General features: G+C 42.4%; 1 protein-coding gene across 4 annotated transcripts in view; it reads right to left on the bottom strand.

Moving 5' to 3' along the window:
• Positions 1-22,800, bottom strand: part of LOC140126389 (gamma-aminobutyric acid receptor subunit pi-like) — a 234,286-nt gene that overhangs the window by 70,700 nt on the left and 140,786 nt on the right. The window lies entirely within an intron of this gene.

The following is a 22,800-nucleotide window of genomic DNA, read 5'->3' as shown; positions in this document are numbered from 1 at the left end:
GCCATAAGCTAGCCGTGGTATGATTATGAGTATGGTTTATTATGTGTGGTAACAGTGCAGAAAGGCACTGTGCTTGCACCGTGTCTCACCTAACCATGAGACACGCGTGAGCGTTCAGTTCCTTTGGAACTTACTCTGTTTGCGGCCTGTATTGTAAAAATTGTTGTGTGCATGAGGTCTTAGTCTGCGTTCACATCATGGGGGAGATGTATCAAAAGTGTCTGAGAGCCTGTTAATGTCATTGGTTCAGCTCTCCATACCCCAAAGCGTAAGAAAGCTTAAGTTTGGCCCATTGCATGCATGAGTTTTGGTCCTGAATAGGAGCATTTCCAAATTGCCTGCCTTTCAAATAGAGATGGACAGCTTTAAAGATCTGATGGCGGCTGTCCCACAGTATGAAGTTTCCAGCCGTCACTACATTTCGTGGCAGGTAGCCCCCGCCCTGCACCAACAGGATGTTGACAAAATCAGATGTGCACCTCTCTACAGTCAACGTGGACTTCCGAACATTCATCAAGAATGCAACATGGTTTTGCCAATGTCTGAATAAGTGCCACATTCACAAAACGTCAACTTCAAATTTTTCTATTCCACATACCCAGAACTTGAACACGCAGAGCACTTTTAACCAATGACATAATTTATTTTAATTAATTTTTTAACCCAATCGCATCGCAGCATTTTTGCGTTAAATTTTTGCTCCTCACCTTCAAAGATCTGTAACTTTTTTACACTTTGCCTTGTACAGAGCTGTGTGAGGGCTTATTTTCCATGCCGTGTACTGGGAAGCTGAAAAAAATTTGACAAAGTACATTTGCATCACATTCTACAACTTTCACTGTGAGCTCCAAATGACACATTTACTTTATTCTTTGGTTCAATATGATCATGGTGATACCACAACATTTTAAAAAATGAAAACAATGTGTATGAAAAAAATTTTTTCGCCATCTTCGGACGCTAATATTTTTTGCAAGAGGAGCTTATGTTTTTATTGCTACCATTTTGAGGACTGGGCAAACCTTTGATCACTTTTTATTAAATTGTATTTATTTCTTTATTTGTACAAACATGTTTATACAATTACACACATTTATATATTTATATCTCTTTCACGCTCTGCACCGTACAGAGCTACGAAGGGTGTATGAAGAGGGCTCACGGAGAAAGCCCTCTTCAGACGGCGGTTTGGTTGGTTTGCTGGATATTGCAGCAAACACCAACTGCTAATAGCCAGGATTGGTGCTAGCATTGATTTCGTGGGCGCCGCCATCTTTGTTGAGATTGCTGCTCCCCGTGACATCATCTGGGAGTCGCAATTGGTTGCCATGGAAGCCTCGGATCTGCATCAGACCCGATGCTATATGTCTTCTGGAGATTCATTACAATGCGCCAGAGGCTCACTGTAATGAATCCTATGTGGAAATGACATATGCTGCAAAAACCTCAACATTCTATCAACCCCCATTTTCTTTGAGCTGATATAAAACTAAATAAACAGTAAAAATCACAAACACTTTAGGTATCGCTGCGTCTCAAACATGCCAGATCTATCAAAATATAAAAATGGTTAACACCGGAGGTGAACCCATTAACGGAAAATAGCCAAATGTCCCAAACGCCACATTTAAACAATTTTAGATCACATAAAAATGTAATAAAAGGTGATCAAAAGGTTGCACAGTGCTCAAAATGATAGCAATGAAAACGTATCCCCATGATCGTACCAAACCAAAGAATAAAGGAGATAAATCATTTGGAGCATACAGTGAAAATATTAAAATCTGAGCCCACAAAACAGTGATGCAAATGCTTCCCAGTACATGCAGTCTCCGGGTTGAATTTGTATGCAAGTCGAAACTGTATATTTTATAATTGTAGTTTGAGGCAATTTTTTTTTTTGCCCCAGTGACAATAGTAGCATTAAAATTTTTTGGTGTAATGGGACCAAAGATTATCAATAAATTTTCATTACAGACACCTTACAACCTGACCATTGCGGTCTGGGACTGTAGTAAAGCATTCAGAGAGCTTCACCAAAGGTCACTGTGGGCAGAGGGGTCCGTCTTTAACTAGGGGTCGTCTGTAAGTTGGGTGTCCTTAACTAGGGGACCGCCTGTACACGGCATGGAATAATAAATAACTAAGAAGCTAAATTTGTTTACATAAGAAATAAGCCCTCACACAGCTCTGTACACGGAAAAATAAAAAAGTTATAGACTGGCATCCTACTTGCCTTCAGGGTCTTAATAACCTCAGACGAAAGTCCTTGAGATCTTAGGTAGCTAGATTCAGGATCCAGGCAGGCAGCTGTAACCTTCCCGGATTCGGATGATGGATTGGACCCTGATGCAGTAAGTCCCTTAACAACGGAAGAATGACTGGGCCTTGCAGTGACATCCTTCTCAGGAGTGGATACCAGCTTTTCTTCGGCCAGTTTGGGCAAATGAAAATAGTCCTGGTGTCTTCCTGGAATATCTTTCCCAGGACCCTGGCGATCAGGGGAATAGGGGGGAAGGCGTAGGCTAGTGGAATGTCCCAGGAGTGAGAGAACGCATCCAGCTGTTCCCTGTTCTCCCCTTTTTCTAGAGAAAAATAATGATGGCACTTGGTGTTTTCCCTTGTTGCGAACAGATCTACTTGAGGATGACCCCACAAGGATGTCAGTTCTTGGAAGACCTCTTCCTTGAGACTCCACTCGTTCGGGGAAATTTTTCTCCTGCTTAGAAAATCTGCCCTTGAGTTCTCCTTGCCCTTTAGATGAGTGGCCGATATTGACAGGGTATGGTGCTCTGCCCACAAAAATATTCGTCGAGCTAGGGCGCTCAGAAGAGGATACCTGGTTCCCCCCTGTCTTTTTATATAGGAGACTGTTGTCGTATTGTCCGATAAGATGAGAAGGTGGTGGTGAACTAGGAGAGGAGTGTTTGCGCTGAGAGCTTCCCATACTGCTTGCAGCTACCGGTAGTTTGAAGATCTTCTTGCAACTTCCTCTGTCCATGTACCCTGAGAGAAATGCTGAGGCATAACCGCTCCCCAGTCTGACTCGCATCTGTTTGGATCGGAACGCAAGGATCCTTTGACCAGAATATTCCTCTCCTCAGATTTCCGTCTTCCAACCACCACGACAAGTCTTTCTTGACAGCAGGAGGAATCAGTATCTTCCTGTCTAGATCCTCTTGCCTTCTGTTCCAGGATCTTAGGATCCACCCCTGGAGAATTCTGGAGTGAGCCTGACACCAGGCCACTGAGGAGATGCAGGCTGTCAGAGATCCCAAGATCTTCATGGCTTCTCTGATGGAGATCACCAATCTTTTCCTGAACTTTGTTACTTGATCTTTGATGTGGTTTCCCTTGTCCTGTGGAAGGAACGACATTTGGTAACTTGAGTTTAAGTTTACGCCCAGGAATTTTCTCACTGTAGCTGGTGAGAGTTCTGATTTCTGATAATTTACTATCCATCCCAATTTCTCTAAGGTTTTTAGGGTGAGATCTCTTGAAAAGAGTAAACTCTCTCTGTCTTGGCCAATGATAAGCAAGTCGTCTAGGTACGGGACGATCAATACATCCTGTAGCCTGAGAGACGCCACCACCTCTGCCATCACCTTTGTAAAGTTTCTTGGTGCTGAGGATATTCCGAAGGGAAGTGCACAAAACTGGAAGTGTAGTGTATAACCCTCTGGAGACAGGACAGAAAACCTTAGAAATCTCTGGAAGAAAAGGGTGTATAGGGATGTGATAGTACGCATCTCTTAAGTCTATAGTGCACATTAATGCGTTTTTGTGAATAATGTGTGTGGCTGATCTTACCGACTCCATCCTGAATTTTCGGTAGATGATAAACTCGTTGAGACCTCTCAAGTTGATAATCAGCCGGTTTGTGCAGTTCGGTTTCTTCACCAAAAAGAGAGAAGAGTAGAATCCAGATTTTTCCTGATCTTGTGGAACAGGTACAATAACACCAGAAGACAATAGGGAAGAAACTTCTTCCCATATTAGGCTGTGGGATGTAAGCGACATAGATAAAGAAGGTGGAATTTTGTAGGAGGAAGTTTGCAGAATTCGATATTGTAACCGTGTAGTAATATATCTAAGATCCAGGGATTTGAAGTGATCTCTGTCCATTTTTCTCTGAACCTTAGCAATCTTCCCCCTACCATGGCATCATTGTTTTTTGCTTCTATTTGGGTCTGTTTGGGTGGAGAAGAGAAACCCTCTTCCTTTACCTCCTTTCGGGTAGCTCCAGCGTCCCCATTTCCCTTTGTCCTTGCCCGAAAGGGCTGTTTTTTGGGCATCGGTCTTTCAGGAAAGCCCTTCTTTTTATCTGATGCTCTCTCAAGTATAGTATTCAGTTCTGGCCCAAATACGAACTCCCCTAAGAAAGGAAGGCTGCACAATTTAGCTTTCGAACGGATGTCCCCATTCCACTATTTCAGCCACAGTGCCCTTCTTTTGGAATTAGTTAGTGCCCCCTCTTTGGAGGAGAATCAGATTCCCTCAGATGCAGAATCTGCCAGGAAAGCTGTTGCTGATTTCAGCAGCAGAAAATTTTCCAGGATCGTTGACCTTGGTGTTCCTTCCTTGATGTGGGATTCCAGTTTGTTTAACCAATACAGCAGGTTCCTTGACACTGATGTGGAAGCCAGATTTGACTTCAAGTTGAGCATGGATGTTTCCCAGGCCTTTCTTAATAGAGAGTCCGACTTCCTATCCATTGGGTTCTTTAGTTGCGCCGCGTCCTCGAAAGGGAGGTCAGTTTTTTTCACGATTTTCGTGACCTGCACATCCATTTTTGGGCAAGTGTCCCACAGTTTGGACTCCTCAGGTTCAAACATAAGCCTCTTCTTGAAGTTTTTGGATACAATGTGCAACACCCTCGCCGATGCAAGGCAGAGTGGTTGTTGTGAATACGTCCCTTCATGTAGTTTGCAGCCTGTGAAGGGTCTGATCAACCCCACAGCATGTCACTACATAACACAAATGAACACTGCAGTGGTAGAGCCTGCCTGGTAAGGCAGGAGTTAAATGTTTTCTGTGATGTAATTCCAGCAACCAATCACAGGTGTTATACTTTGTTTCTGTGAGCTGAGATGTAATTGGAGGAGTAGCCACCACCTGACCAGTGGGAGTAACAAAACCCCTGGTCAGGAAACTTCTAGAGGGGAGAATAAGTCAGTTCTCTCTCAGAGTCCAGTGTGAGGAGAGAGTTCACTCTCTCAGATCAGAGTAGAGACGCAGAGGAGTCTGTGCAGCCAGCACACCAGACCAAACCAGGTGAGCCCAGCTCCCTGCCTGAAGAGTGGAGCTAAGAGCTAGTTAGTGAGAGGAAAGGGGTATCATCCTACCTTCAAGGGTGATATCTGAAGCAACCCAGGACAAGCTGAAACATCCTACTAGGACACAGCTATCTCCCAGCCTGCCCTTTGCATCCAGGCTGATGATCGATCCTGTAGCTCCCTCCAACTACATCTCCAGCATTCCACCATTCTGTTAAGGCACGTTGCTATGGTTCCTGTCGGTTCCAATAAAGAACTGTAAGTTGTTTTTGTTCAACGTCTGCCTCCGTCTGGTCCCTGCTACTACGGCTGTCACCATCACAGGCACCCTGTCCACCACACAGAGACTCATACTCTAGACACCAAAGAGTTGCCCCAGGGAGATCCGCTATAGCAGCCTCTCCCTCATCATTTCTTGCCAACACCACCCTGCTGGAGACCTGCCAGGCTGTAGGACAGCCCTCCGGTTCCCCATACCAAGCACCATGACAATAGCGTGCCTAGGCCGCAACCGACAGCCACTCAGGTACTGCGGGCCCCGGCTGACTCCAGGCCCCAAGAAAAGGCTAGGCCCTGGCGGGGGATGTTGCAAATGATTCTCTTTTCTGGTTTCATAGTTTATACGGTTGAAAAAAGACACTTGTCCATCAAGTTACACTACCTTCCTCGCAGGTCCGAAAAAAAGACTATTTCCAGGGCGCACACCGATCCAAGATTTTGGTAAAACAGATACGATTTTATTTAATCTAATAAGACCGATTTAAAATACAGACAACGCGTTTCGCGTCCTCTCAATCGGACGCTTCATCAGGTCTAAATTCACATTACTGATAGAGTGATATATATATATCCCCTTAGAGGAAGTGATGTCACAGCCAGTATACAAATTAACATAATACATTAACCAGTCTAAAAAAGCCTGTTGGGGCATAATAAAATCAATATTACATAATATCAACTATTCTTAAGGAACCCAAAGATAATTTTTTAAAAAAGAAATTGTATATAATAAGAACTCACTAGATCGCTGTGGTGGAACACAAACAATTGACTGGAAGTGGTCATACTGAGCAGATCACATGATCAGATCACGTGATTAAGGAAATGGTCATGTGATCGGGGGATGTGTGATCAGGTGTAATACATTGCAACTGTCCTACGGAGGAGCAAACACAGGATCGTGGATTGTAAGTCTATCACATAATGGTTTCAGATACTTCATTGAGTCCGTTTGGGCTCAAGGTTTGCATTTTATAGATCCAGTAGATTTCTCTACGGCAGAGGGTCTGATATCTATTATTATCACTTTGTGGAATATGATCAATTGGCATAATGGTAAACAGAGTCTCATCTTTTTGGTGTTTAAAGAGGAAGTGTTTAGAGAGCCCATGTTTAAGGAACCCTTTCCTGATATTGAGCCTATGGCCGGTGACTCTATCATGCAATTCCTGAGTTGTCCTCCCTATATATTGCAACCCACAAGGACACTCAATTAAATAGATGACATAGCAGGACTTGCATGTCATGGATGTTTTAACTGGAAACACTTGCGATGTAACATTAGATTTAAAGTGTGTGCTATTATCTTTAATAGTTAAAACTATATTACATATTGCAGTTTCATCAAATATCATTACGAAAGATGAGTATAGATTTCTTTTTATCCCTTTTCCCTCAATGTCACACTTTTACTTTCTCCCTAAGATCCACAAAGATTGCGAAACCCCACCCGGACGTCCCATTATTGCTAGTACGGGATCAGCAACTAGTAACATTTCCCATTACGTGGCTCTACACCTCCAACCATACGTTGTAAAACTCCCCAGTTACCTAAAAGATTCCAACCAGCTTATTAGTGAATTACACAGTCTAGAGCTACCGGCTGTATTTTCCTTCCTTACGTTAGACGTTACAGCCCTCTATTCTAACATACAACATAAAATCGGAATTAAATGTGTAGAATCGTATCTTAATGCCGACACATCCCTTACAGCTAACTTTAGGTCCTTCCTTCTTCAACTACTCATTCTAGTCCTAGAGAACAACTTTTTCGCATATAACACCTCTGTGTTTCACCAAAAATGTGGAACGGCCATGGGCACAAAATTAGCCCCTGCCTATGCGAATTTATTTATGGGGGCCTTCGAAACTAAGTATATATTATCTGACCACCCTTTTAAACAGTATATTCATTTTTACCGACGATATATTGATGACTTGATCTTAATCTGGACGGGATCAGCAAATGACGCTATTGCCTTTTCCAAATACCTCTGTGAAAACGAATGGGGAATCTCTTTTTCTGCCGAGCATCAAACAGACTTCATCACATTTCTTGACCTGACCCTATACATCAGTAATCATTCTATCTATACGTCTACCTCCTTCAAGAAGGTTGACACAAACAGCTATTTAAATTATAATAGCTTACATTATAGAAAATGGAAAAATAACATACCATACAGCCAATACAAGAGGGTCAGAAAAAATTGCACTGACCCTCTTGTATTTAAGCAACAATCCATTATTCTAAAAGAGCGTTTTCTGGAAAAGGGATATCCCATGTGGATTCTTAAACAGGTCTATCAAAAAACAGTCTCTCTCACCCAACAAGACTGTTTGACCACAAAATATCCACCACAAACTGAACAAAATCCCATTCTGACGGTAGATCACTCCTTGAATTTTGTCACCCGTTACAATGACAAATTTAGGGAAATAACTAATATACTTAACAAACATTGGTACATTCTGCAAAAAGATCAGGTTCTAAGTAAAGTACTGCCTGCCAAACCAAAGGTCACCTACAGACGTGCATCCACTTTAAAAAATATTTTAGCACCCAGCTTAATAAAACAACATAAAACAACAAGTGGGACACAAACAAGTACCAGCATTGATAGTAGTCCTATGGTCAGAAAAGGCCACAAACTATGCTTATGCTGTTTAACTATTAAAGATAATAGCACACACTTTAAATCTAATGTTACATCGCAAGTGTTTCCAGTTAAAACATCCATGACATGCAAGTCCTGCTATGTCATCTATTTAATTGAGTGTCCTTGTGGGTTGCAATATATAGGGAGGACAACTCAGGAATTGCATGATAGAGTCACCGGCCATAGGCTCAATATCAGGAAAGGGTTCCTTAAACATGGGCTCTCTAAACACTTCCTCTTTAAACACCAAAAAGATGAGACTCTGTTTACCATTATGCCAATTGATCATATTCCACAAAGTGATAATAATAGATATCAGACCCTCTGCCGTAGAGAAATCTACTGGATCTATAAAATGCAAACCTTGAGCCCAAACGGACTCAATGAAGTATCTGAAACCATTATGTGATAGACTTACAATCCACGATCCTGTGTTTGCTCCTCCGTAGGACAGTTGCAATGTATTACACCTGATCACACATCCCCCGATCACATGACCATTTCCTTAATCACGTGATCTGATCATGTGATCTGCTCAGTATGACCACTTCCAGTCAATTGTTTGTGTTCCACCACAGCGATCTAGTGAGTTCTTATTATATACAATTTCTTTTTTAAAAAATTATCTTTGGGTTCCTTAAGAATAGTTGATATTATGTAATATTGATTTTATTATGCCCCAACAGGCTTTTTTAGACTGGTTAATGTATTATGTTAATTTGTATACTGGCTGTGACATCACTTCCTCTAAGGGGATATATATATATCACTCTATCAGTAATGTGAATTTAGACCTGATGAAGCGTCCGATTGAGAGGACGCGAAACGCGTTGTCTGTATTTTAAATCGGTTTTATTAGATTAAATAAAATCGTATCTGTTTTACCAAAATCTTGGATCGGTGTGCGCCCTGGAAATAGTCTTTTTTTCGGACCTGCGAGGAAGGTAGTGTATCCCAGCCTTGCAGACAATTTTTGCTCTTGTCGCCCGTGGCATACGTCTCTGGTGTGGACTAGGCAGCACCCGATGTGTTCTACAACAGTGTTGTGCCTGCATGCACAACTACTAAAGGTGAGCGTGATACCTTATCTATAAAGACGCACTTGGGGTATCCCAAAATTTATTGCACCAGGGAGCGCTTGTTTTTCTTTGTTTTAGTATCTGTCCATCAAGTTCAAGGAAGGGAAGGGATTGGATGAGGAAGGGATTTAGGGGAACAATTCTATATAACATAACAATCAATGTTATATAGGTGTAAAAAGGCATCTAGACCCTTCTTGAAGCTCTCCACTGTCCCTGCTGTGACCAGTGCCTGAGGCAGGCTATTCCACAGATTGACAGTTCTCATAGTAAAAAAGCCCTGTCGCCTCCGGTGATTAAACCTTGTTTTTTCCAGACGGAGACAGTGCCCTCTCGTCTTTTGATTTGATTTAATCTGAAACAACTTACCACCATATTTTTTGTATGGACCATTCATATATTTATATAAATTAATCATGTCCCCTCTTAGTCGTCTCTTTTCCAGACTAAATAAATCTAGTTTATTTTTAATCTTTCCTCATAACTAAGACCCTCCATACCCCTTATCATTTTTGTGGCTCTACATTGAACCCTCTCCAGCTACAGGGCATCCTTTTTATGGACCTGTGCCCAGAACTGGACAGCATATTCCAGGTGTGGCCGAACTAGTGCCCTATATAGTGGTAATATTACATCCCTATCACGAGAGTCCATTCTCGCCATTCCTCCTAAACCAGCTCCTTTAAGTTGAAGAACCACGACGCGTGACGGGATGACGTAGTTGGCATTGCTCCGCCTCCCGCCGTCTCTGCTGCCGCGCATGATGTTGAGGGACGCTGAGCCCATGGAGCGAATGCGGACACCTGGAGAGTAGGCTCGACGGTGGTGTGCTCCACACTCCCCACGAGACGGAATGAGGCAAGACACTCCAGAGAGCTGAGCGCGGTCGAGCAGGCATGCTGCACGTGTCACTTACGAGCAGGCGTGGTGGAAGGTAGGACCCGGGTAGGGCTAGCCCTTGTGCGGTGTGGGGGCGCAGCTAACGACCCTCGGCTTGCGACCTACCGCTGCCGCCCGGTGGTTCGGAACGTCCGCGGTGGGGAGCGAGAGGTGGGGTTGGGGTTGTGCCTGACACATCCGGGTGGTCTCTCCCCGGCCCAGCCGACCGCCACAGTTGCTCTCTATACCCTGCTAGCCTGACTATAGCCGGCCAATAACTGGAGGTTCTGGAAGGGCAGGTCGAGGCATCTAAGGCTTGTCCTTCTAAACAATCCAATTTTTGTCCACTGGTGGATAGAGAGCACAAATCCGCTACACTTATCATCCAAGATACTAGCCAAGCTTTTCTACTAATTATATCTGCACTTATCCTCTATCAAACCTTGAGAAGGTCTCTACACCGCTATATAAGAACAACTTACAGTGTGAACGGCTACCAACCCCTGCTTATGGGACAGTATATCTGATTTTGACGCACTAACCATACACTAACAAAGCCTGGCAGATGAGGAAGGGTGAATGGTGACTAATAGTAACATCTCTGAAAACCACTGTATAGTGCGGTAGAGGTTAAAGTGTGAACTCTGACCTGAAAACAAGACGGCTGAGGATATTGGGCCTACTATCTAAGACATCAGCTACGCTTCTTTGCTAACTAGATTCTTGACTATTATTAGTGAACCATACTTGGTTCGGCTAGTCGCGCTTGTGCTAACCCTCGGCTGACCACGTCCGTGACTGCCATTTGCCAACTGTGTTTGACACGACCTTGTTTGGGATGACACTGCGTTGATGGGACGATCTTAATCTTACCACATTTAAAACATCTAGTGTGAACGGTTACCGATCCCTGAATGTTTATGGGACAATGCCTCAGACACAAAAATAATATACTAACAAAGTTGGGCAGATGACAAGGTGTGAACTGTGTTCTATAGCAACACCTCTGAAATTACCGCATATCCTGGCAGAGGTTAAAGGATGAACTGTGTTTACTAGTAATACTACTGAGGAAGCAGACTGACCATCTAATATATCAGCTAAACCTTTCTACTAACTTCTGTACTAACCGGATTCGTGATTATCTAATGCTAACCACGCCAGTGATTACCCCCCCTGTTAATCAGGCCTGGGCTCGTACGGTGTTTATGGGATAGCCTCAACTCTGCTATACTAACAATTTACATTATGATCCGTGTCTAATTCCTGCTGTTTACGGGACAGTGCGCAAAAATTTGGTTACATTGAGGTACATCAATAAAGTCCGGTAGATGACGAGGTGTGAACTGTGATCTATAGCAATACCTCGGAAAACGATGTATACTTCGGCAGAGTGTAAAGAGTGAACTGTGCTTTGTAGTAATATTGCTGAGGAAGCGGACCTACTATCTAATATACCAGCCAAGCTCCTCTGCTAAATCGGGCATGAGATTATCCTTTGCTAACTGCATTTAATCTGTTACCTAATCTGTGATTATTCTTTGTTAAGTGTAAATTGTGCCTCCATTATTCTGTTAGCTAAACTGTGCTAGGGATAATCCTTTGTTAACTGCGTTTGGGATTTATTTCTGCTAACCATGTTTATGATTATCTTTTGCTAACAGTGTATATGTTTACCCTCTGTTAATTGTGCTTTTGACCAGTTTGTATAGGATTTATAATTTACAGTTAGACTACTGAAACTACGGTCAAATTCGAAGTGTAATAGGAGCCATTGCTTCATTTTTTAGTAACAGCATCTGAAATTAAGGTCTCTGTGATTTGGTAGTTCGGCTTAAAGGTGAACGGTGATTAACTGTAACTGCGACTATAAAGGCCGCCCTTAGTATAGTTAACAAGCCCCCCTTAACCCTTAATAGAACTTGTATATAGAGGTTGGTATTTATGGTCTAAACTTATACAAAGAAGAGAACAATTCACCCCGGGAACAAGTAGGTTTGAGGGACAGGCGGTAAAAGTGGGAGTCATGGCGCCTAAAAAACCAGAAAGGAAATCAACCGGATTAGATAAAATGTGGAAAGCATCACCATCTAAAACAAGGCAAAATAATAGAGAAGAAACACAACCCACAGGGCCAAGTAGTGATATGGGGGGAGAAGGAAACACCAACTCTGAAGCAATTCTGGCCCAGATTCTAGCTACAACCCAGGAAACACAAGAATCCATATCAGAACTTAAACAAGAGCTAGTTAATGTAAGAGCAGACACTACCTCTATAAAAGACGATCTTAACTTATTAAGGGAAAAATTCAAGACGGTAGAGAAGAGTGTAAAGAAAACAGCAGATGAGGTGAAAGGCATACAGGAGGACGTAAAAAGATTGAGGGAAGAAAACGTTAGTATAAGAGAAAAGCTGATTGACCTTGAGAATCGAACTAGGAGATCCAATTTGAGAATAGTAGGTTATCCGGAAGAGACCGGGGATAATATCTCCCCAGATGGTATCCAGAAATGGTTATTGGACATATTTGGGTCAGAAGGTCTCTCCGCTAACTTCACTATAGAAAGAGCTCATAGAGTTCCTGCACGCAAACCGATCCCAGGAGCTCCACCGAGAACCATTTTGGCGAAATGTTTAAATTCACATGATAGGGACTATATAATCAGAAATTCAAGAAAAAAAGAGAAAGAGTTAATGATAAATGGTAGCAGAGTTGCAATATTTCCAGACTATGCGAGGGAAACACAGAAGGCTAGAGCGAGCTTTGGGGTAGTAAAGAAAAGACTCTTTGAAGCAAAAATACAATTTTCCCTTTTATTTCCCTCCAAGTTGAGGATTATATTTAATGATAAAACGTGGTTTTTCGATACTCCAGAAGGGGCATCGGATTGGATGGAGGGGAAGGGGATTTGAATAGGTAAAAGACGTACGGGCAAGGAATGAGATACTAAGTAGTCTATCTTGGATTGAGCGGCGAGGGGACGGCGGGAGGGCGATGGTGGAAAGAAGGGATCTGCTTGCTTGATGGAAAAAAGAGCGGATCAGGTGGGGGGAGGGGGGGATAGGGAGGGGTACTGGCAGGAGTTGTTGTTTTTTTTTCCTTCCTCTAACGAAGGATGCTGAAAGGGACTAGGATCTTATGCTGGAATGTCATAGGACTAAGTGAAAGAAGTAAACGGTGTATGATATTCGATGTGATCAACAAGCACTTGCCAGCTATCATAATTTTATTAGAGACACACCTGACGCGAGAAACTGAATATCGTCTAAAGAAACGATGGGCAGCCTGTGAATATCACTCCTATGGGGATATATATTCGAGAGGGGTGTCAGTACTAATTCACTCCGATATAAATTACAGATTGATTGGGGAAAAAACGGACAAATGTGGCAGATTTGTCTTTTTGCACTGTACGTTAGGAGACATGGAATGTATCATGGCGTTTTTGTATGTCCCTCCTCCCTTCTCTTTAGGGGTACTATATGAACTAGTCAGATTTATGGAGAATAGGGACTGTAAAAAAGTCCTGGTCATGGGTGACTTAAATACGGTGTTTGACGCCAAATTGGATCGATTAAACATTTCAGGAGAACAAAAGCCAAAAGAGAACGAAGGCTTAAAATTCTGTAATTTTTGTGATGACTTAGGCTTATATGATATTTGGAGGTCAAAATATGGCACAAGGAAGGTCTTCTCCTGCTATAGTAAAACGCATAACACTATGTCCAGGATAGATCATGGCCTGGCCAGTCAAGAAATGCTGGGGGAAGTTACTTCGATGCGATATGAACATATTTTGATTTCGGATCATGCCCCGGTTATGGTGACACTCGGCAATACCTCAAGGGTTGGGCGTGCCTTCAAACTTAACCCCCACTGGTTAACCATAATAGGGCCTAGAGTGGACCTTGAGCAGAAAATAAAGGAATATTGGGAAAGAAATGTCAACTCCACAAACAATTTGGTTGTGTGGGACTCTCTTAAATTGTTTATTAGAAGTACACTCTCACAAATTATTAACTCAGCAAAAAAGGAATATAGATGGAAGGAAGAATCCCTAAGAAAGGCAGTTGACCAATCCTTTAAAAATATGATAGAGCATGAAGGAGATATTGGGTTTAGGGACAGCTATATAGAAGCCAAAGAAAAATACAAACAGTTTCTGGTAGATAAATCTCAACATAAGATCTTCTTTGCAGGACAGTCTAACTTTACAGAGGGAGGGCAGCCAGGGAAATTGTTGGCGAAGATGATTCAAAATACACGAAGTGGAAATAAAACGGTAACAGCTATCAGAGGACGGGATGGGAAACTGTATAATGATCTAGACCATATTCAGGTACAGTTTAGAGATTTTTACAAGCACCTATATGAGTCTACATGTAGTAAAAGAAGTGAGGAGATTGAGGAGTACTTGGAGAAGATTAACTTCCCAAGTTTATCCCAAGAACAGGTAGACATGCTGGAAGCACCAATAACCCTTATAGAGTTGGCAGAAACAATTGACTCATGCACCAAAGATACAGCCCCAGGACCAGACGGACTCCCGTTTGGTTTTTATAGAAGGTATAAAACGGTATTATTGCCTATGATGCTAGGTATGATGGAAGAAATCTATAAAAGAGGGAGGGTTTCTGAAACCATGGCAGAAGCACGGATAATTTTAATCCCAAAAAAGGAGAAGGACCTGCTTGATATGGGGTCATATAGACCAATTTCCCTAATTAATACTGACGTTAAGATCTTAGCCAAAGTACTAGCTCGTAGGCTACAGAAAGTTATTACATACATCGTTCATGAGGATCAAAAGGGATTTGTCCCAGGAAGAAGTGTGAACAACTGTCTCAGCAGACTGTTTGTCTCCCTGGAGGAAGGAGAGGGGGCCCTCCGCTCGATCCTGTCATTAGACGCTGTTAAGGCGTTTGACAGGGTCGAGTGGAGGTTCCTGTGGGAAGCCATGCGAAAATTTGGCTTTGGCCCTATATTTATGAGATGGGTTGAAAGCATGTACAGCTCACCAAAAGCCAAGGTAGCGGTAAATGGAATAGAATCAGAACCCTTTTCCATGTATGCACCAGACAAGGCTGCCCCCTCTCCCCTCTCCTCTTTGCGCTCTTTATTGAGCCATTGGCTATTAAGATCAGATCGGACACAGGGGTAAGGAGGGAAGGCAGTCGAGGAGTCGAGGATAAACTGTGCTTATACGCAGACAATGTATTGTTCTGCGTACAGGAGTCCCCCGTGTCAATACCAAGGATAGTTGAAATTGTTAGGGAGTTTGGCCAATATTCAGGGTTTGAGATAAACTGGAAAAAAACTTCCATACTGCCATTAGATGGGTATAGGGGGGAACAGTTGGACATGAGTGAGATTACTCTGTGCAATGATTCCCTCAAATACCTCGGGGTTAAAATTTCTGCGAAGATTGAGGAATATGATACTTTAAATCTAAAACCATTAATTAAAATAGTAAGAGGAAAAATACAGTTATGGGAAAAACTGCCACTCTCCTTTGCAGACAGAGTGGCCTTAATTAAAATGGTTCTTTTACCACAAACCCTTTTCTTTTTGGCAGTCTGTCCCATATGGATAGATAACTCCTTCTTCAAGGTTATGGAATCTTTATTTAATGAGCTAATCTGGGGCAGAAAAAGGGTTAGAATAAAACTTAGATAAGGTCAGATCCACCAACATCAATGATATTGTAATATCCGACCATGCCCCAATACAAATTGAGCTACAGATTGGAGAGAAGAAAAATGGAGTAAATCTATGGCGTTTCCCAGACCGAATGTGTAGAGAAAAAGAATTTAAAAATATGGTTTGGGAGAAGTGGGAGATATATGAGAAAGAAAACAGTAAATTACTATGAGAAAATCCAATTCTGTTCAGGGAAACGAGTAAGTTGTTCATGAGGAGAGAAATAATGTCTTACGTAGCCGGCAAGAACAAAAGAAAGAAACTCAAATATGAGGAACTAGAGAAGAAATATAGAGAGGCAACACAGATTTATAGATCAGAACCTAGTGTTGAAAATAAGGGGAAGATGATAGAGAACAGGCAAACGTTCGAGTATTATGTGGATAAGATACAGCGAGAGAGTATGAAAAGGGGGGAGAAAAACCTATATTGTTTTGGTAATAAGACAGGGAAAATGATGTCAAGTATGATAAAGAAAGAGAGAGGGGAAGGGAGAATAGAGGGGTTAAGGAATCAAGAAGGGGAGATGGTGAGAGATAGGAAGGGGATAAATGAGATTCTGGCAAATTATTATAAAAAGCTGTACGAAGGGAGAAAGGAAAAAGAAGAAGAAATGGATAAATTTTTGGCAGAGTTAGAAATCTCATCCCTATCGGGAGAGCAACAATTATCTTTATCATCCCCAATAAAAAAGGAGGAGATAATGGAAATCATCAAAAAAATGGCAAAAGAGAAAGCGCCCGGACCTGATGGGTTTACATCAGACTACTATAAATTAATTGCCCCCCAAAGTGTTAAAATATTAACACAGGTGTATAACTATATGTTTTTGGAAGGGAAGACTCTTATGACAGGAAACTTGGCATTCATTAAAGTAATACCGAAGGGAAAAGGGGAAAAAACAGACCCGGCGGGTTTTAGACCCATTTCACTGATAAATGTGGATACAAAAATTTTTTCACGGATATTAGCAAATAGACTGGCGGAAGTCATGCCCGATTTGATACATGCCTCACAGAATGGGTTTGTTAAAAGAAGAAGTGGGGTAAAAAATGTACGCTCTGTAATCGCTGTTCTGGACTGGGCCAGGGCAAGGCCACAGGCTAGGAAGCATGCGGCAATAATATCAGTCGACGCAGAAAAAGCTTTTGATAGCGTGGCCTTGCCCTGGCTCAAGAAAGTAATGAATAGGGTGGGGTTGAATAAAGCAATAGACACAATGCAAAGCAATAGACACAATGTATAGGGACCCACAGGCACAAGTTGTGACACAAGGGGAAATATCACAAAGGTTTAAATTATATAGAGGTACACGCCAGGGGTGCCCACTTTCACCCTTATTGTTTAATCTCACTATAGAACCTTTAGCAAGGAAAATTCATCAGGGTAATATTTATCAGGGGATAAGGTTGGGGAAAGGGCACATTAGAATGAGTTTATTTGCAGACGACTTGGTGCTATTTTTGAATAATATAGGAAAAGACATACAAGGGGTATTAGATTTTTTTAAAAAATATGAAAGTATATCGGGGTATAGAGTTAACACTCATAAAACACAGGTTCTGTTATTAGAAAAAAATGGAAGCACAGAATGGAACAATAAGTGGGGTTTGAATATAGTGAAGGACAAACTAAAATATTTGGGGATTTGGTTAGGTAGAGAGAGCACAGGATTATATGTGTTAAACTATGCCCCCCTGATTGAAAAAATTTCTAGGGACATCAACAAGTGGATGGAACTCCCCCTATCACTATTTGGAAGAAAAAATTTGATAAAAATGGTGATATTCCCTAAACTGATGTACACCATGCAATATCTCCCCCTTTTGCTGAAACACGATGATATAAGGAAAATAAATAGCCTATTCCAGAAGTTTCTATGGAGAAGGAAGAAAGTAAGGGTCTCACTGTCTTATATGCAGAAACCACGAGTGATGGGGGGCCTCTCCTTCCCTAATTTGAGAGAATACAATATCGCATGTATAGCCAGGTTCGTAGCCCAATGGGTAAACGGACAAGAAACATTGGTGGACCGGAAAGTAGAACAAAGCCTAGTAGAGCCTATGCCCTTGAACCAATATTTACACGAGAAAACAGTAAAATTAAGTGGGGAGGGGAAGACCTCAATACTACTGAGAGATACAAGGGTGGTGTGGAAGATATTAAGGAGAAGATTTGGTTTGCCAGTAGAGAAATCTGAGTTTTTAAGTATCCGGGAAGTATTAGAAATGGAAAAATGGGAAGGACCCAAAGCATGGATCAGGGAATGGGAGAAGAAGGGAATATTGAAAGTAGCAGATATAGTAGATAGGGAGGAGAGAAGATTAAAAACATTCGATCAGCTAAGAGGAGAGTTTGGCTTAGGAGAATCTCAGTTTCTGAGCTATCATCAGTTAGTACATGTAATTGGAAAGAAAGAAGATATGTGGTGGCTAGGGAGAATGAATCAGAAACACTTTGTGGCCTTTATAAAGGAAAGGGAGGGGAATCCATCAATAGCCAGTATTAGAAAAGCTATCACTCAGAGAGGAGTAGACGTTTTTGAAAGAAGATCAGCAAGAAAGTGGAAGGAAGAGATAAGAACTGAGTTAACAGAGCAAGAAGTAGGCATGAGACTCCTGAAGGGGTGGAGAAAAACACAGAAAGTTACCACATCTGAAAACTTGAGAGAGATGCAGTGGAAGATACTGTTAAGAGCCTATTGGGCATTTGATAAGCCATTTCAAAATACATTCCTAGATTATAGAGAAGAATGCCCGAAGTGTGGGAAACCAAAAGCGAACCTTATACACTGCCTATGGTACTGCCAGGCAGTAAAGAACTTATGGAGGTCAACACACCAGCTTATTGAGTATGTTTTGGGGGAAGAAGTGGAGATGAATGTGTGGAGATGTATTTTTCAATACCACGAGGGAAGACCAAACAGGCAGAAAGAAGAATTGGTAGACTTGCTGATATTGGCGGTAAAAAAAATATTACTGGCAGAATGGATATCCACACACCTACCTACAATGCTACAAGTGAAAAGGAAATGGAAAGAATTTATGTACTTCCAATGGGTTGAAAAGAATAGTGAATATAAAAAGAACAACAGGGTGAAGTGGTTGCTAGTCTGGGGCCCCATAGTTAACAGGATCTTCTCAAGAGAGGAAATAAATGCATTATATGGTGAACATTAATTAGGAAATGAAATATATGGAAGCCAGTTGCATCTCAGGGAGGGGGGGGAGGGTGAAGAATGTTGTAACGATGCAATGATAAACGAACAATGTTAATAAAAGTAGGTTTGTAAAATATGCTTATATGTTAAGAACGAAAATGATACCCCTAAAGGGGGCGTTTAAGGTTTTCTAAAAAATGGTAAAAAATCAAATAAAGATGATTTAAAAAAAAATAAAAAAATAAAACTTAGATACTGGCACAAGCCAATCTCAGAAGGAGGAATAGGGATACCTTTTCTTTTTGGATATTATTTGGCAGCTCAACTATCCAGGCTAGTGGGTTGGAAGGAAGCGACGGATCCAGTTAAAGCATTTATAATGAGGGATAATCACGCGAGCTCTGTATTTGAAATATTGGAAAAGAATGCAGGTTATAAGGGGGATAAGAAAATTAGTATGAAAAGGGCAATATTTAGGGGATGGAAAGAGGTTAAGAAAATTTTACACATTAACGGAATACTAGATTGCACTCCACTGTGGCACAATGAAGAATTTCCCGAATTAGGGAGATTGCCAGATCCAACATTTTGGGATAGGAAGGGTATAAGATATTTGGTACAGATATTAGAAAATGGAAGAGTGGTAAATTTCAATTTTTTCAAGGATAAATATGCACTGAGGGAAAAGGATTTTTTAAGATACTTTCAACTAGTTCACACTATTAATGTAATTAGAGTGAGGAAAAATTTAGAAATAAATTCACATGATTGTTTAGAATATGTGCAAAACACAAGAAAAAAAAGGGGCCTGGTTGCAGGTATTTATAAATTTTTGGTTAAGGGGTATTCCGTGGGGGTTTCTCACAAATCACAAGAAAGATGGGAAAAGCAGGTAGGAGTTATAACGAGGGAGGAATGGGGTGGGATCTACAGAAATGCCAAGATAGGATCAATAAATGAAAACCATCGAATAATACAGATTAAGATTCTTTATATGCTGTACTACTCCCCTACTGATTTGTATAGGATGAAAATCAGGGAATCGTCCCTATGTTTCAAATGTGGAGAGGATGGAGCTGACTTCACTCATGTAATATGGTCATGTCAGGTAATTCATGAGTTTTGGAGTGAAATATTTCAGCGGGTGAATACCACCCTAGAATTATCTCTTATTCCCTCCATCTTGATAGCTATTATTGGGAAATGCAACCCCGAGGAAAGCAGATCAACCCTTAAAGCAACCATTCTCAAATTAATGATGCTGGCGAAAGTGCTGATTGTAAGGGAATGGGGTAGTAACAATGGTAAGAAAATAACAATCAGTAGGTGGATAAATCTATCCTTAAAGGTAAAAGAATACGAAAGAATACAGGCTGAGAAGAGGGGTACGATGAGGAAATGGGCTAGAACTTGGGATAAATGGAATTAGACAAACCAGCATATAGGAATACGGGAAGGTTAACACTCTTAAAGGAAACCTACCATTTCAAATGGTAGGTTTAAGCTGTAAACACCGAGCACCAGCTCAGGGTGAGCTGGTGCCGGTGCTTAGTTTCGTTAGTGTTAAAACCGCGGTATCGCGGTTTTAACACTTTTTAAACTTTATAGCATAAACTGCTTCGGCGCTGCGTGCGCACGATCGTGCGCGCGTCTACATAGGAAATGCCGCCGGCATAATTATCCACCTGACAAAGGCTCCAGCCCGGGGCCGAAACGCGTAGTGTTTTACCTTTTACTTTTTATTAAAACTGGTTTTATGGATACACCATCCCAGTCTATTCTCTGAGTGTGACAGCGCCTCCAGAACGGGACAACTCCTCGTGGTTCTTCAGCACACAGCCAAGTCCGTCAACTCTGGTTTGCCCGGACCTGAGTCCCATCGGCAGCAGTCCCTCCATCTATTTTACGCTCTATCTTTCACTGAACCAGGTGAGAGACATTCTATTATATATTTTTCCTTATCAAACAATACACTTGAATCCTTTGCGCTTTCTGTCTCCCCCTCCTATTGGCCACGTTGATGCATACCTGTGGATCCCCACATTAACGCATCTAACACCAGCCCTACATTAGCTCCTTTAAGGTGTCATTCAGAGGAAATACCCTCTGACGCTTTGCCTTCAGACCGCCAAATAATTCCTCCTCCTTAGACCTGGGAGGAAGGACCTCCTCAATCTCTAGGGTCTGCCTTATTGCCTTCAGAAGACCATCGAGTTCCTCAAACTGAAACAGATGACACGTATCTTCTGCTTTTTGTGAGTCCGTTGGATCGTCACCTTCTATAATCGAGCATGAAGGAGTTTCAGAATCTTTCCCCTCCTCAGATAGAGAAGAATCGGGTTCTATTCTAGGTTTCTTACTCGGTGGGGCCCTGGATGTGGCAGCAGCCACTGATGAACTTATTTTCTCCTCAAAAAACTCCTTTAATTCATCTAGGAAGGACGTTTTTTCCTCTCTCATGAAAGTGTCAATGCATGACTTGCAAATCGTTTTTTTGTATGAGTCAGACAGACATAGAGTGAGAGCACATGTTGCATTTCTTAAATCTACTTTTTTGGGGATTTTCAGACTTGCTTGTCTTATCCCCTTTATCCTCCTTGCCTTTACCCCTAGACCCCTGGTCTTTCTTCTGAAAGGCAAGTGGAGGATAATAAATGACCCGATACCTTTACTGACAGTAAAAGCCCATTCCTGCACAAGTGACCCCACTTACAGAAACCGGAGGATGCAGGAAAGTCGGGTCTGTCTCATCAGCCATCACAGAGCCGGGGAAGCACAGCACAGGAAAGATTTCCACAGAAACAATTTCACAGCGTCACACACAGATCTTAGACCTGAGATCAGCGTGACCAGCCCGCTCCAGCTGCCTTCAATACCTTAATGGGGAGCCCATCCCCCTATGGGGAGGCCACACGCCTGTGCTCCCATTCCCAGGAGTGCATTGCGGTCCTGTGATCCGCTACTTACGGTCGTGGCCGGAAGTCGTCATCCGACCTCGAGGGACGCCGGGAAATGTAGTCTCTTCCGCCGCCACCCGTACAACCTAAGATCGCGGCATGGTGGCCAGGGGAACGGACCGAACAGTAGCAACAGGGAGGGCCGTAGCCGACCCAGCCCCCCCGGGATGGTCTACCCGTGAGTAAATCTTCGCCCCCCCCCCTCTGGAGGAGAGAGGGCACCTCTCTTGTCCTGCCTCAGCAGGGACAGGAAGAACACTGGCGGGAGGATGCGGGAGGGAGTTACAATCACATATAAATACACTCATGTGCACACAGCATATACACACACATACAGTGCCATATGCAACATACTCACATACAGTGTATACAGACACCATATATACATCACAGTATATTTTATATACATATTATGCTGGACAATGTGCAGTACAATATAGATATAATGGTGCACATCCTCCATTCTTTATTGTGTCAGGTCATATGACGGGGCCCCCTGACACTGCGGGCCCCATAGTGCTGCTATGGCTGCTACGGCTGTAGTTACACCCCTGCCATATATATATAGAATTACATATAATGTATGTTACTTGCTGTTTGGGTGTCCAGGAGGTGGCGGTGCCAGCGGGTGGGTTTTCAGGCCGGTGGCCCAGATGGTGGATGTTCGGGTGGGCAGGCCTTCAGGCAGGTATTTACGTGGGCATTCAGGCAGACCAGGATTTTTGATAGGTGGGCAGGTGGGCGTTTGGGTGGGTGGGCTTTCGGGACATTTGGCATTCGGCAGGTGGGCGGGGCAGGGTATCAGCAG

Source organism: Engystomops pustulosus, chromosome 4, assembly GCF_040894005.1.
Source record: "Engystomops pustulosus chromosome 4, aEngPut4.maternal, whole genome shotgun sequence".
NCBI classification, from domain to species: Eukaryota; Metazoa; Chordata; class Amphibia; order Anura; family Leptodactylidae; genus Engystomops; species Engystomops pustulosus.
Note: the sequence above shows the minus strand (reverse complement) of the source record. Positions and strands in the feature narration are given on the sequence as shown.